Below are 15,296 nucleotides of genomic sequence, written 5' to 3'. Positions count from 1 at the left end.
ATATTTATCTGTAAAAGGTAATTCTGATTGAACCATTCCAGTCTGTTACATGTATTTTCATCTTAACATTCCAGAAGCACTCCATTGTTGGGAGAGAGAGCGAGAGAGAGAGAGAGAACGAGAGAGGGAGAGAGAATGTTAGTGCATGAGTGTGTGTGGGGTGTTTGTTAAGTGTGTGTGTGTGTGTGAAATCCAACTGATTTGATCAGTTCATGTGTTATAAATTGATTAAGAGGTATGCAAATAAATAAAGCATCACTATTCGTCGATCAATTGGTGTGCAAATTTTTTTCTTACATTGTAGCTCTCTGCTTATCTTACATGTAAACTATGTAAGAATGGAACACAGAGTGAGAAAAAGCGAGAAACACGAATACAGAGGCACATGCAGGTGTTGTGTATGTGTGCGAGTCTTTGTGTATGCATGTGTAAGCTTGCTTACATCTTTTTATATTTAGTCAAGTTTTGACTAAATATTTTAACATCGAGGGGGAATCGAAACGAGGGTCGTGGTGTATGTGCGTGTGTGTGTCTGTGTGTCTGTGTGTCTGTGTGTGTGTGTGTGTGTGTGTAGAGCGATTCAGACTAAACTACTGGACCGATCTTTATTAAATTTGACATGAGAGTTTCTGGGTATGAAATCCCCGAACGTTTGGTTCATGTTTTTGATAAATGTCTTTGATGACGTCATATCCGGCTTTTCGTGAAAGTTGAGGCGGCACTGTCACGCCCTCATTTTTCAACCAAATTGGTTGAAATTTTGGTCAAGTAATCTTCGACGAAGCCCGGGGTTCGGTATTGCATTTCAGCTTGGTGGCTTAAAAATTAATTAATGACTTTGGTCATTAAAAATCTGAAAATTGTAAAAAAAATTAAAAATTTATAAAACGATCCAAATTTACGTTTATCTTATTCTCCATCATTTGCTGATTCCAAAAACATATAAATATGTTATATTCGGATTAAAAACAAGCTCTGAAAATTAAATATATAAATATTAGTATCAAAATTTTTTTTCGAAATCCATTTAAAAACACTTTCATCTTATTCCTTGTCGGTTCCTGATTCCAAAAATATATAGATATGATATGTTTGGATTAAAAACACGCTCAGAAAGTTAAAACGAAGAGAGGTACAGAAAAGCGTGCTATGCAGCATAGCGTAACCACTACCCCGCTCGCGCGCTCTTCTTGTCAATTTCACTGCCTATGCCGTGAGCGGTGGACCACGAGTATACGGTCTTGCTGCGTTGCATTGCGTTCAGTTTCATTCTGTGAGTTCGACTGCTACTTGACTAAATATTGTATTTTCGCCTTACGCGACTTGTTTTTTTTTGTGAGTGTATGATAATTAGTATGATGTGTGGCTGTGACTGTGTCTTCAAGCAAATCAATGTATTTGAACATCACACTTTGATTAGCTTATACTCTCAGTTTTCCTGAGCTAATGAAAAAAAGCAATATCAAAACAATAAGTTAATCTGTTGGCCTGAAAATAAAAGTTCAAAACTGAAAACCTGGGATCAGTCATCGTCGAGACTATTATTTTACACCCGGCTAGCCAAACCCTTTAAACCGAGACAAGCCCTGTGTCTCGCCGAATAAAACATTCCAACGTAAGACCTAGTTTGCATTATCCTATTTTCTTTAGTGTAAACATATGCATATAACATACGTGTATATTTTTGGATTCAGGAATTCATAAGGAATACAATGCAATCATTTTTTAATATGTTTGTGAAAATTCGATGTCAATGACAACTTTAATGAACAAACGAATTCATAGAATTTTGAGCTTCGGAGGTGAACTTCAATGCCATAGTCCAGACCGTGTCAAAGAATGTTTCAACAAAGTTTAAATAATTAAATTTGCTTAAAACTGGGCTCACCACAATGCGGCAGCAAAAAGCCTGATATGACTTCATCAAAGACATTGAAAAAATGAAGATAAAAAACACCTGGCGATAGTTTCTGAAAGAACTCGCATGCAAGGTTTCATAAAAAATTGGTTTGGTATAGTTATCAAAGAATACTTTTGTGCGCACACACACATACACACATACACATACACACACACACACACATTTACACATATACACACAGACACACACACACACACATACATACATGTATACATATATACAAACAGATACATATAGATGCATACACCTCATTTCGATTCCCAGTCTTATCTAAAAACATTCAGTCAAAACTTGACTAATTGTAAAAAGCTCTTTAAATCAGCTTCATGTATTAGCGAGAGTCTATGTCTATCTGTGTTGTTATCAAACGAAGATCTGGTCACTTCAATTCACTCGATCATACAATAGCAAAACTGAGCACTGTACTGCAACGCAGGTTAATTAGTGTGTATATATATACTATGGATCACAGGAGCTTGTATCAAAGTGCCTGCATGGCAGGGTCTTGTCGTTCAAAGCATTGTAAAGTATAGTTTTCTTCTGTTAATAGGAGAAAGATGGACCTTACAGTGTTTTGTCTTTGATCAACGGGCGCAATGGCCGAGTGGTTAAGACGTCGCCATTCGGTTTCAAATGTTCGGGGTTTGAATCCCTGCAGGCCAGCCGGTTTCGTCATCTGTTTATGCAGCTGTTGTTTATTATGATTCGTTTTCGAATACGTCGTCTGTTGTTGTTTTTTTGGTATTTTTTTCTTCTTCAAAAATACGCAAGTATGGCATAGTTTTGTTGTTCATGTTGGGATTTTTGTTAGCAACAGATGTTCCACGCTGTGTGGTTTGTTTTATGATAATACATCTTTTATAAACATACTTGCTGAATAATGCGAGTGAGCTGAAGTTTGATATTAAAGGCTACCGAATCGATATTGAGAGCACTGACGTTCTTGTTTTTGTAAAAATAGATTATTATTTATGCTTCACGTACTAATGAAACTCGCCGGCACCAGTTCAATATTGAAGGCTACCAAATCGATATTGGGAGCATTGACTTTCTTGTTTTTGTAAAGATGAATTTATATCATTAATAAAATACGCTTTACGTATGGATGAAACTCACAGGCTTCATGGACAAAAAAGGACATTAAAATGATAAAGTAAGATGCTAGCAAAGCTTCCATTTACCCACGAATCTCTCTCTCTCTCTCTCTCTCTCTCTCTCTCTCTCTCTCTCTCTCTCTCTCTCTCTCTCTCTCTCTCTCTCTCTCTCTCTCTCTCTCTCTCTCTCTCTCTCTCGCGCTCTCTCTCTCTCTCTCTCTCTCTCTCTCCAGGCTCTCTCTCTCTCTCTCTCTCTCTCTCTCTCTATCTCTCTCTCTCTCTCTCTCTCTCTCTCTCTCTCTCTCTCTCTCTCTCTCTCTCTCTCTCTCTCTCTCTCTCTCTCTCTCTCTCTCTCTCTCTCTCTCTCTCTCACTCTCTGGGACATGAACGAAAAGTTTTCACCCAAGTGGAAAGAAACTGACATATGATCATGACATAGTTATGTGTAACTAAACGCTGGTGTTAGCCAATTACAAAACAATTCAGAAAAGATCACACATGTACAATTATAAAGAGTTACGTGGCAATAAACTCTGATGTCGCATAAGTGAATAAAAGCATTACAATGTTATCTCGGCATGGCACACACGTAGGTGGTGATACACAGTACGCTGCAGCTGCCTTTGAAACTAAATCGTTTTTGCTTTTGGTTTAAAGGCCCGAGCTGTTACCACTGTGATTAGTTGTACATTATCTACCTGTGCAGGTGAAGTTGAGTTTGCGAGGAGTACGTGTAACTGTTTGTTTCTACATGGTTTTCTATCCACACTCGTCGCTTACAAGGTGGTAGGTAACTTTTGTTTACTTTGTTACAAGGGCATTAAACCCTGGTTTGGTGGTGGGGGTAGGGAGGTCACGTGACGTACAAAGATTGGAACAGAAAATCTGGAAAGCAAGGTCTGAAAAAAACAGGGGGGTAGGGTTGGGGGTGGGGGGATTACATGTCTTAAATTTGGGGGTCTTAAAGAGGAGGAGGGGGGAAATTGTGACACAGATTAATGTAGAGGTCTGATGAACGAGTCCTATGCCTTACTGTACTGCAAGTGGGGAACAATGATGATACAAGCGCTTAGAAGTCTACGTCCATGCATAGAGCTTGTTCGTGGTTAAACACGCATGTATATACTACCCCAGCTGCCTATCGCTGTGAGTGAGAACGGATTCATTGTTGCTACATAGTACTATACAGGTTGATAAAGCCCCGACTTATCAAGCTGGTCACACTAACGCCGTAGTCAAATGTACGCTCGACGGGCGCAGTGACGTGGTGGTAACTGAGACGTCGGCCTCCTCATCGGGAGGTCGTGAGTTCCAACCCCGGTCGCTACTGCCTGGTGGGTTAAGAGTGGAGATTTTTCCGATCTCCCAGGTCAACTTATGTGCAGATCTGCAAGTGACTTAACACCCTTCGTGTGTACACGCAAGCACAAGACCAAGTGCGCACGGAAAAGATCCTGTAATCCATGTCAGAGTTCGGTGGGTTATAGAAACACGAAAATACCCAGCATATGCCTCCCCCGAAATCGGCGTATGTTGCCTGAATGGCGGGGTAAAAACGGCCATACACGTAGAAATCCACTCGTGCTAACAACATGAGTGAACATGGGAGTTTCAGCCCATGAACGAAGAAGAAGAAGAAGAAGAAGAAGAAGAAGAAGAAGAAGAAGAAGAAGAAATGTACGCTCCTTCTCCTGGCCTGGCGGCGATCACGTTGACCGACTCAGATCTGTCTAGGCGGTTACATGAGATACGAAAACCCTTCCACTTTGGTTTAAACAAGACTCTATTCAATTTTCATCGTGAAATAAACAATATATGGCATTTAGACAATAACAAAACAATTCAGAAAAGATCACACATGTATAATTATACAGAAATACGTGGCAATAAACTCTGATGTCGCCTAAGTGAACAAAAGCATTGAGATGTTATCTCGGCATGGCACACACATGTAGCTGATACACACTACGCTCTCTCTCTCTCTCTCTCTCTCTCTCTCTCTCTCTCTCTCTCTCTCTCTCTCTCTCTCTCTCTCTCTCTCTCTCTCTCTCTCTCTCTCTCTCTCTCTCTCTCTCTCTCTCCCTCGTGAAATAAACAATATATGGCATTTAGGATTTTTCACTCAAACATATACCTAGTGCTTATTTTAAGCAATCCTTGTGAAGACATAAAAGTGGTAAGCACAATGGCGGACTAAATTAAAGTCAGCAGCCGTTCCACCTTGACACAAACCAGAAATGTACGGCCTATCTGCTTTCCGCGCAGATCGAGAACTTTTAGAGTAATCGATTTTGTAAGTGTCACCTGTTTTTCTATCAGGTACCAGGAGATTGTTTCCGCATAACTTCCACTTACTCTTGTTGCACAATGTTATGTCGTATGTATTTAGAGCGCCTACGTCCCTTTGTTTCTCAGAAATGACACCTGTGTCAATCCGCGAACTTTATTCAAAAACAAAAAATCATACTCTGCTCATGAAGCAACGAGGCTTTTGGTGTTGACATGTGTGCAAGGGGATGAAATCGAAGCTATAAATCTGAACCGATCTGTGGTGGCGAACATTGTAAGCACGAGAAAAATGTACCTGAAGCTAGTCACAAAAATAACGTCAACTAACTCTCGCACTTGTATTTTTACCATACGCCGCTCAGGACAGCGCCCTTTGTAAAAGTTAAGATATGCTTGAAGTTGTACCCGTTGACAAAGGTGAAAACTGTATGCTGCACAACTTGAGAGGTGTCTTTTTCTTCAATACATCTAATCGGGGTGTCTACCACATGGCACTCACCTCGAGGTTTCAATGATGATCTATAGCGCGTGTGCGTCACAACGCACCAATGCAACACGCACAATGTTAAACTCAGTAATCGACTTTGATAGATGTTTCTCCAAGCTGTGACTTTAATCCACACCACTAGAAAAAAAATCACACTAAATTAAAACTGCTGTATTTTAACACACATGGAGCCTAAACAGTAACCACATTTACAAGCGTGTTTTTCAATTTTGTTTGCAACGACATAGGTTTAAATTTGTACTGAATGACCAATGTGACACCAGTTTCGTTCAGTTTGATATTTTACATGACTAGACGGGCTTGGCAACCTCATGTGAATCACCCAGTAACCCCACACATACAAGTATAGATTATCTTTGCGCTTTCTTTATCTGTCGCTGAACAGAATGCACAGACAGAAAAACAGAGCTGTGATATATAATGATATACTGTACACCTAATCGGGGAAGTTGTGTTCGACACGATACTTTATCACTACTGATAAAATACTGAGAAAAGCAGACATATGGGAAAAGAAGGGCAAATAGGGACAACATGTACACTAAACTGTGCAATTTTGACAAAACTCCGGTATCCTTGAGTGAAACAGGGTTTTTGTTTGTGTGTGTCATTGTGTGTGTCATTGTGTGTGTGTCACAGTGTGTGTGTGTGTGTGTGTGTGTGTGTGTGTGTGTGTGTGTGTGTGTGTGTGTGTGTGTGTATGTGTGTGTTTGTATGTGTGTGTGTTTGTATGTGTGCGTGTGTGAATGTGTGTGTGCGTGTTTGTATGTGTGTGCGTGCGTCCGTGTGTGTGTGTGTGTGTGTGTGTGTGTGTGTGACAGTGCCTGTGAGTGTTTGCCTGTGCATGTGTTCGTAAACATGTGGAGAGATAGAGAGAAAGAGACAGAGACAGAGACAGAGAGAGCTAGAGACAGAGAGAGAGAGAGAAAGAGAGAGAGAATTATTATTCCATTTCTAACCGTTAGAGAAGCCACGGTATGTAAGAACGGTATTTTCCCTCTACATTTTTTTAAGACCTATATTAATTCAGACCTGTGTATTCACAATAAAAAACAAGAGGCGAAGCCTTCAAGGCTCACGTAAGAAATCGACAAACAGTAACACAAACTCAAGGGATATCTATTGCTAGGTGACACGGTGCAAGAGTGCGAGACACTAGATCTAGATCTGTCTGTCTGTAGCCTACTTACGGGGACACGACTGCCAGATGGCCAGATCGACACTGCGCTTTCGACAGCGCTTCCTCGCGCAGACACTGGAAACACGCTGTGCAGATTAACCTGTAGGAAATCTCCTTTGGTATCTTCTTTATCTATTCTTCTGGAGCTACAAAACCGAACAATGTGAAATCGTCTTCTCCGAATCGGCGAACTGCAGCTCGGTGATAACTGTATCTATACCACAATCCTTCACGCGATCTGACCTAACCTTGACCCCTGACCTGGTCTACATACCACACACGACACAAACCAGTCACCTGTTTTTACCCCCCCCCCCCAACAAAAAAAAAAACAAAAAAAAAACCCCACCCACCACCCGTTTTCTTTGGATACACACTTTAACTACATACGTGCCGACGAAATGTTGATCATTGCTTCAATATTTTGAAGCTGTTGCTTGGATAATAACCAGGTAAAATTAGTATTTCGGTGTTTAGTCAAATGTTAAAGTTTCTATATCACACACACACACACACACACACACACACACACACACACACACACACACACACACACACACACACACACACACGACACACACACACACACACATACACACGCACAGACAGACAAAGTTTAGCATCGCATAGGCTACACTTACGTGAGCCAAAAAGTATATACAAATATTTGCTTCAAACTTCCGTATGTTCTGATGCGCGTGTCTTCACACAGACAAAAAAGAAAAGAAAAAAAAGTATGGAAACTTGCCCATTATCGATTGAATAATCGAAGAGAAAAAAAAGATGTCCAGAAAAAAAGGAGACCTCAAAACAAATTTTTTGAACATTTAAACCTTTTCTTTGTGACTTGCATTTTACAAAGTATTTTCTATTTGTGCATTGTGACCCATTTGTGTATCAGGTTTTGAAACAGATACGTATTCGATGACAGCAAATATTAAATCCTTTGAAGGCGTTCATTTAGATATGATTTAGGCCAAATAAAAATATATGTTGGTCAAGGGTAACCCGACCGACCCTATTTTTTTCCCCGCCGACCCTAAAACTTTTTTTTCATTTAAAAAGACAACAACCAACTTTTGGCACATTTTGCGAACCATACGAATACTAAGGGAAGTAACCTCCTTTAAAATCGACTAAATTTAAAAATAAATTAAAATTAAAATAAAATAAAAAGCCAACCTACCGACCCTACCTTTTTTGGTCACGTTACCCTAAACCAACATATATTTATGTTTGGCCTTACTCATTATATTGGTCAGTTTGGGGGAAATTACGCAAGGCGTGTCAGTGTATTTAAGGAATATAATGTGTATGTCAACCTTGGCTTAAACAGGAAAGACCTTTGGTATTTGCCTTTATCTAGTTACAGAAAAAGAGAAAGAGTTTCGGAAAGACTGGTATGATACTTTTTATATTCAGTGTATCGTTATTCATTGCTGATAAAAGCATAACGACACGATCTCCGGTTGTAAGTGAGCGTGGGGCATCATAACGTTTTTTTAGATGGAACCAATCCGAAACACATATCTTTGAGAAAACAGATACAATTCGCTGGCTTACTTAGCTGGTTAAGAATTATTATGCGCTTTTATTCTCAAAAAACATTTCGTTCGAGTATTATTGCCAGCTTTTTACGTCCTCTGTGAAAAAAAATTCATCTATTTTTAGTCTTATTCTTTTCGTATACAGCAATCTAATGTGTCTTCGAGTATCAGAATTGATACTCTCAAAGTTAGCTCGCTTAAGCTATGGCTGCTAAAACATAATCAAAAGAAAGCACTGACTCGTTCGCTTTCAAACCGACTAAACAAAATTCTTTATACCTTGCAGTTCATGTATTTATCTATTTATTTATTTATTTATGTTTATTTATTTATGTATTTGATTATGTGTGTGTGTGTGTGTGTGTGTGTGTGTGTGTGTGTGTGTGTGTGTGTGTGTGTGTGTGTGTGTGTGTGTGCTTGTTTGCTTGCTTGTTTGTTTGTTTGTTCGTTTGTTTGTTTGTGAAAGTCGTGCTTCAAAGGAAACACATCTGGCTGGAACGCACTGTACATGTACACCATGTCGCGATGAAATGATACAGTTCACAGCATCACAGCCGAACAAGAACTCTCTTCAGTCAAGTAAGGCAATAGTTCGGTTCCTAAGACACTACCGTGAATGGTCCACCTAAACCCTCCTTAATCTGCCACGACTAACACAGTACATGTACTGTTACTTCTCTTGACAGCCTTATTCGTACCGATTGTAGACTGGCGCAGTGACCGCCGAGTGGATAAGACACCGGCCTCCCAAGCGGAAGGTTGCGAGTTCGAATCCCGGCAGCGCCTGGTGGGTTAAGGGTGGAGATGTTTTCCGATCTCCCTACTAGTCAACTTATGTGCAAAACTGCTAGTGCATTTTTGTACACGCAAGTACAAGACCGTCCAAGTGCGCACGGAAAAGATCCTGTAATCAATTTCAGAGTTCGGTGGATTATAGAAACACAACAATGCCAAGCTTGCACGCCCCCCCCCCCCCCCCGCCCCCTATGGCCTCCTTAAATTGAACCAAAACTGAGGTTATTTCTAGTGGCTCTTCGCACAGGTTTATCGCCAAACGATACAGACCTTGGGCCCGGAAACGTTGGCATTTAGGCTGTTTGGTGCATGTGTATTCTGTACGAGAAAGTGCGATAACCGTTATCGAAAGTCTGTATGTACGTCTTTCTATAGTCGATAACATTCAAAGGGATATTGATTATACTGTACACCTGCAGAAGTGCTGGTTGGTTTTGGTTGAAACACTTATACCATAGTGCGAAATAAACAAAAAAGATCATGCTGCTATATTGACAGTTTTTCAAGTTGTGAACATTTGAATTATAATTATGCCTTTTCTTCTTTTGTGTGTATGTGTGGCACAAAAAAGACACTCCATGGTTAGAGAATTATTGATCCGGAGCAGACTCTAAATTTGAACAATCAAGTCTAATATTGATCAGAGAGAGATTGAGAGAGAGAGGACGATTAAAGATAGAGAGAGGGAGAGAGGGGAGGGGAGGGAGAGAGAGGATGGGGAGAGAGGATAGAGAAAGAGAGAAAGTGTGCAAATGCCAGTTGACGGAGAGAATTATAGCTAAATTATAATTGATTGAAAATATTGTACATTTTCGAAGATTGTCCATGTTAAACGAAAGAATGATATTATTATTATTTATAACCCATTCTGTTTACGTTTAAACTGTTCAGCTTCGCTCACAGTATCATACTCGTAGCGAGTCATATTGTAACTGAGGTTCAAAAAAAAAAAAAAAAAAAAAAAAAAAGAATAAGAAAGAAAAAGAAGAAAAAAGAAAAAAGAAAGAAAAAAAAAGAAAAAGAGAAAGAAGAAAAAAAAACAAATAAAAAAATAAAGTCTAATATTGATCAGGCGAAGTCGACTTCGTCAAGTCTGTAGTGTCCTGTATGCAGACGATGCATCTAACATGTTGGGAATGGTCTCCCTTGTTTGACTATTGCATGCTGTGTCCTGTATGCAGACGATGCATCTAACATGTTGGGAATGGTCTCCCTTGTTTGACTATTGCATGCTGTGTCCTGTATGCAGACGATGCATCTAACATGTTGGGAATGGTCTCCCTTGTTTGACTATTGCATGCTGTGTCCTGTATGCAGACGATGCATCTAACATGTTGGGAATGGTCTCCCTTGTTTGACTATTGCATGCTGTGTCCTGTATGCAGACGATGCATCTAACATGTTGGGAATGGTCTCCCTTGTTTGACTATTGCATGCTGTGTCCTGTATGCAGACGATGCATCTAACATGTTGGGAATGGTCTCCCTTGTTTGACTATTGCATGCTGTGTCCTGTATGCAGACGATGCATCTAACATGTTGGGAATGGTCTCCCTTGTTTGACTATTGCATGCTGTGTCCTGTATGCAGACGATGCATCTAACATGTTGGGAATGGTCTCCCTTGTATGACTATTGCATGCTGTGTCCTGTATGCAGACGATGCATCTAACATGTTGGGAATGGTCTCCCTTGTTTGACTATTGCATGCTGTGTCCTGTATGCAGACGATGCATCTAACATGTTGGGAATGGTCTCCCTTGTTTGACTATTGCATGCTGTGTCCTGTATGCAGACGATGCATCTAACATGTTGGGAATGGTCTCCCTTGTTTGACTATTGCATGCTGTGTCCTGTATGCAGACGATGCATCTAACATGTTGGGAATGGTCTCCCTTGTTTGACTATTGCATGCTGTGTACTGTATGCAGACGATGCATCTAACATGTTGGGAATGATCTCCCTTGTATGACTATTGCATGCTGGTTGTAAGCCGGGACACATCATGGAAGCATACATCTTAATACATGATTGGAACTCAGAGTTCGGTTGTCCATTACCTCTGTTCTTAGAGAACGTATGGTGTTTGAGTGTGTGCAAGCATGGGCCAAGTAACATACACCAACACTACAAAGTCTACTCCACGAAGCTCGCCGCTGCACGAAGCTTTGGCCCTGAATTGTCGGTAAAACTAAAAAGACTACAGTTTCAATTCACCCTTCAACTCTTCGCTTTTCGAGGCACTTTTCCCAAAGTGATGCTACACTTCTTCATAGCTAAGTATTTGAAACGAAGTATGTGTAACACGTCGTTTTAAAACGGACATACGTTTGTCAGTGATCGTCGGTTGACCTGTAAATTACACGCATGGTGAAAATGCACATACACTCCCTTTACTTGTAAGTATCCTTGGCGGATGATGACATTATTCAATTTTACTGCAGTAAAAAAGTTTACTAGTGAAACTGAATAATGTCATCATCATCCGCCCCAACAGTCGGTTTTACTGCAGTAAAACTGTTTTACTTCAGTAAAACTAAAATGAAGATTACTGCAGTAAAACACGAACCCAGTTTTACTGCAGTAAAAAGTTTTACTGCAGTAGAATCAGCTGCCCGGGCGGATGATGACAATATTCAGTTTTACTGCAGTAAAGGATATGTAAGCTTGTTTGAACACGCCGTTAACCCGGAAACAGTGGTATGACCGGGCAGATATTGTGAACACGCCGTTAACCCGGAAACAGTGGTATGACCGGGCAGATATTGTGAACACGCCGTTAACCCGGAAACAGTGGTATGACCGGGCAGATATTGTGAACACGCCGTTAACCCTAGGGCGGGTATATAGCTCAGTTGGTAGCGCGCTTGATTTGTATTCAGTTGGCCGCTGTCAGCGTGAGTTCGATCCCAGGTTCGGCGGAAATTTATTTCACAGAGTCAACTTTGTGTGCAGACTCTCTTCGGTGTCCGAACCTCCCCCCGTGTACACTACATTGGGTGTGCACGTTAAAGATCCCACGATTGACAAAAGGGTCTTTCCTGGCAAAATTGCTTAGGCACAGTTAATAATTGTCTACCCATACCCGTGTCACTTGGAATAATAGGCCGTGAAAGGTAAATATGCGCCGAAATGGCTGCAATCTACTGGCCGTATAAAAAATTTCATCTCACACGGCATCACTGCAGAGCGCCTAGAACTGTACCCACGGAATATGCGCGATATAAGACTCATTGATTGATTGATTGATTGATAACCCGGAAACAGTGGTATGACCGGGCAGATATTGTGAACACGCCGTTAACCCGGAAACAGTGGTATGACCGGGCAGATATTGTGAACACGCCGTTAACCCGGAAACAGTGGTATGACCGGGCAGATATTGTGAACACGCCGTTAACCCGGAAACAGTGGTATGACCGGGCAGATATTGTGAGAAATAAACAGACACAGATATCGCAAAACAGATAGATCGCTAACTTTCCGAAATCCAGAATCAGAACAAAAGAAAGATTCGTCATTGGAACGTTACAATTATGACAAAACAAGACATTCACAAGTACATGTACATTATGTCTCTCTGTCTCTCCCCGCCACCGACGAGATGATTTTGTCTGATAAACCGCTTTGTGCACCCATTCGCCGTTTAATCTTTTTTGTGACACCTATAAAACCGTCAGTGAAAAGCAACGACACACACACACACACATACACACACACACACACACACACACACCACACACACACACACACACACACCACACACACACACACACACACACACACACACACACACACACATTTAACCCGTCCTCCCTACCCGGTCCCCGATAAGCCCCCCATCCCTCCCTCCCCCCAAAGATTTCTCGGCTTATCTATTGTCAAATCCGCGTTCACGATTCACACACATCTCTCGCACTCTCTCACTCTTTTTCCGTTATCAGTGTTTGTAACCGTTTCAGCGTCTTTCGCCTTTCTTCTCTTGTTTATGGTAGCAGACCTACTCGGAAAAACAAACACGGGTACACATAGAGGCTAGGACTGATTGAAACTTTATTTAAAATATGTCTACGATTTGAGCGGTGTGGAAACCTTGTCAGTCGAGCACCAGATTCGCTGGAGTAGGGATCTGTATTTCTAGGGTAAGAGCCATTAGTTGTTAATAATAAAGGTATACATGTGGACTAGTGTTCAATGATAACTTACTTCGCTTAGTTTTTGTTTGTTTGCTTATAGCTGATTGGTTGTTTATTGCTCTTTAAGTTGTTATTGTTCTTGTAGGGGTAGAAGTGAAAGGCAGGCAGGGAAGGGGAGGGGGGGGGGAGTTAAATGTTGTTTCGTTTGGTGCAGATTTTGGCGCTGATATTTTTCTTTGCTTTTGATGTTTTCGTCGTAGACGTAATCGTTGTTGTGTCTGTCCTTGTTTCTTCTTGCTGTCTCGATAATGTAGGCACCGTTCACCCATGAGTTAAAAAAAAGTCTTTTAGACAAACATTCAAGTGGTTTACTGTGTATTTGCTTGTTTCTATCGGGGTCGGCCCGCTATTGCGCGGGTCCGCTATTGCGCGAGTCTGCTATTGCGGGGGTTAGGGTTAGGGTTAGGGTTAGGGTTAGACCCGCGCAATAGCGGCCCCGCGCAATAGCGGCCCAGCCCCGTTTCTATCGACACACACAATGGCCTAGTGTTAAGAACGTTTAGAACGTGAACCTTCAAGCTTTAAGGTTCGGGGTATGAATCCCGGCTATATCTGGTGGGTTATGGGTGTAGATTTTCTTATCCCCCAGGTCAAATCATGCATGATCAGACCTGCGAGTGCCTTATCCCTCTTCGTGCTTACTCACAAGCATAAGACCAAGAACCCAAGAAAGAAAAGCAGAAAAAACACACTCACACGCACACACACACACACACACACACACACACACACACACACACACACACACACTCCCGCGCACGCATGCACGTTCGCACGCGCGCACAAGCACACACACATACACACACACACACACACACACACACACACACACTCTTACACACACACACACACACACACACACACACACACACACACACACACACACACACACATACATACAATTCAATGTTCGGTGGGCCAGTGAAACACAAAAATACTTAGTTTGCATCGCCCTGAAAACGGATTAGGACTACCTAATATGGCCGAGGGTAATGGCCATATACCTAAAAGATCTCTTGCACAAGTGCACGTGAGAGCTGCAGCTTACGAACGCAGAAGGAGTAGCAGAAAAAGAAACTTTCTTTTTTTCTTTCTTTTTTTCTTTCTTTGAATGTCTTTTCAATGATAACAGGAAACGGCAACTTCCGCATACAGAAAGTGTGTGCACGTTTACCTTTGACATCTTGTGTCCCTATGAACTGTAGAAAACAAAAGTCGGTGAATCTAAAAAAGAGAAGTAAATATGAACAATGATAAGAAGTATGTGGGAGACTTCTATCTGATACAGTGTCAGTGTATGTCATCACAACACAACTATGAAAGGTGCAAAGGTCTCATGCACACCCACGTTTCATTGGCATCTTATGTGAAATTCACTCCCAAGATGTATACACGCGAGTGGCACTACCGAGGAACGCAGGGCCTGGCGGGGGGGGGGGGGGGAGGGAGGACGAGAGCGAGATCGAGAGTGAGAGAGAGAGAGAGAGAGAGAGAGAAGGAGAGAGAGAGAGAGAGAGAGAGTGAGAGAGAGAGAGCGAGAGAGAGAGAGAGAGAGAAAGAGAGAGAGAGAGATACAGACAGATAATCAGAGACAGTGAGAGATAGAAAGAGAGAGAGAGCACGAGAGAGAGAGAAAGAGAGAAAGAGAGAGAGAGAGAGAGAGAGAGAGAGAGAGAGAGAGAGAGAGAGAGAGAGAGAGAGAGAGAGAGAGAGAGAGAGAGAGAGAGAGAGAAAGAGTCGTTTCCTCCCTTGGATCTTGTTATCTTTG

The 15,296-nt window shown here is 41.5% G+C and overlaps 1 protein-coding gene across 2 annotated transcripts in view; it reads left to right on the top strand.

The window, feature by feature from the left end:
• Positions 1-3,654: 3,654 nt before the first annotated feature.
• Positions 3,655-15,296, top strand: part of LOC138958419 (solute carrier family 15 member 4-like) — a 49,194-nt gene continuing 37,552 nt past the window's right edge. The window contains exon 1 of one of the 2 annotated variants that reach the window (XM_070329559.1): positions 3,655-3,801. The gene's annotated coding sequence lies outside the window, so the exon portion shown is untranslated. Of the gene's footprint in view, positions 3,802-13,264; positions 13,475-15,296 lie in introns of those variants that run through there. The other variant, XM_070329560.1, reaches the window with a different exon arrangement.

Source organism: Littorina saxatilis, linkage group LG2 (genome assembly GCF_037325665.1).
Source record: "Littorina saxatilis isolate snail1 linkage group LG2, US_GU_Lsax_2.0, whole genome shotgun sequence".
NCBI lineage: Eukaryota > Metazoa > Mollusca > Gastropoda > Littorinimorpha > Littorinidae > Littorina > Littorina saxatilis.
Note: the sequence above shows the minus strand (reverse complement) of the source record. Positions and strands in the feature narration are given on the sequence as shown.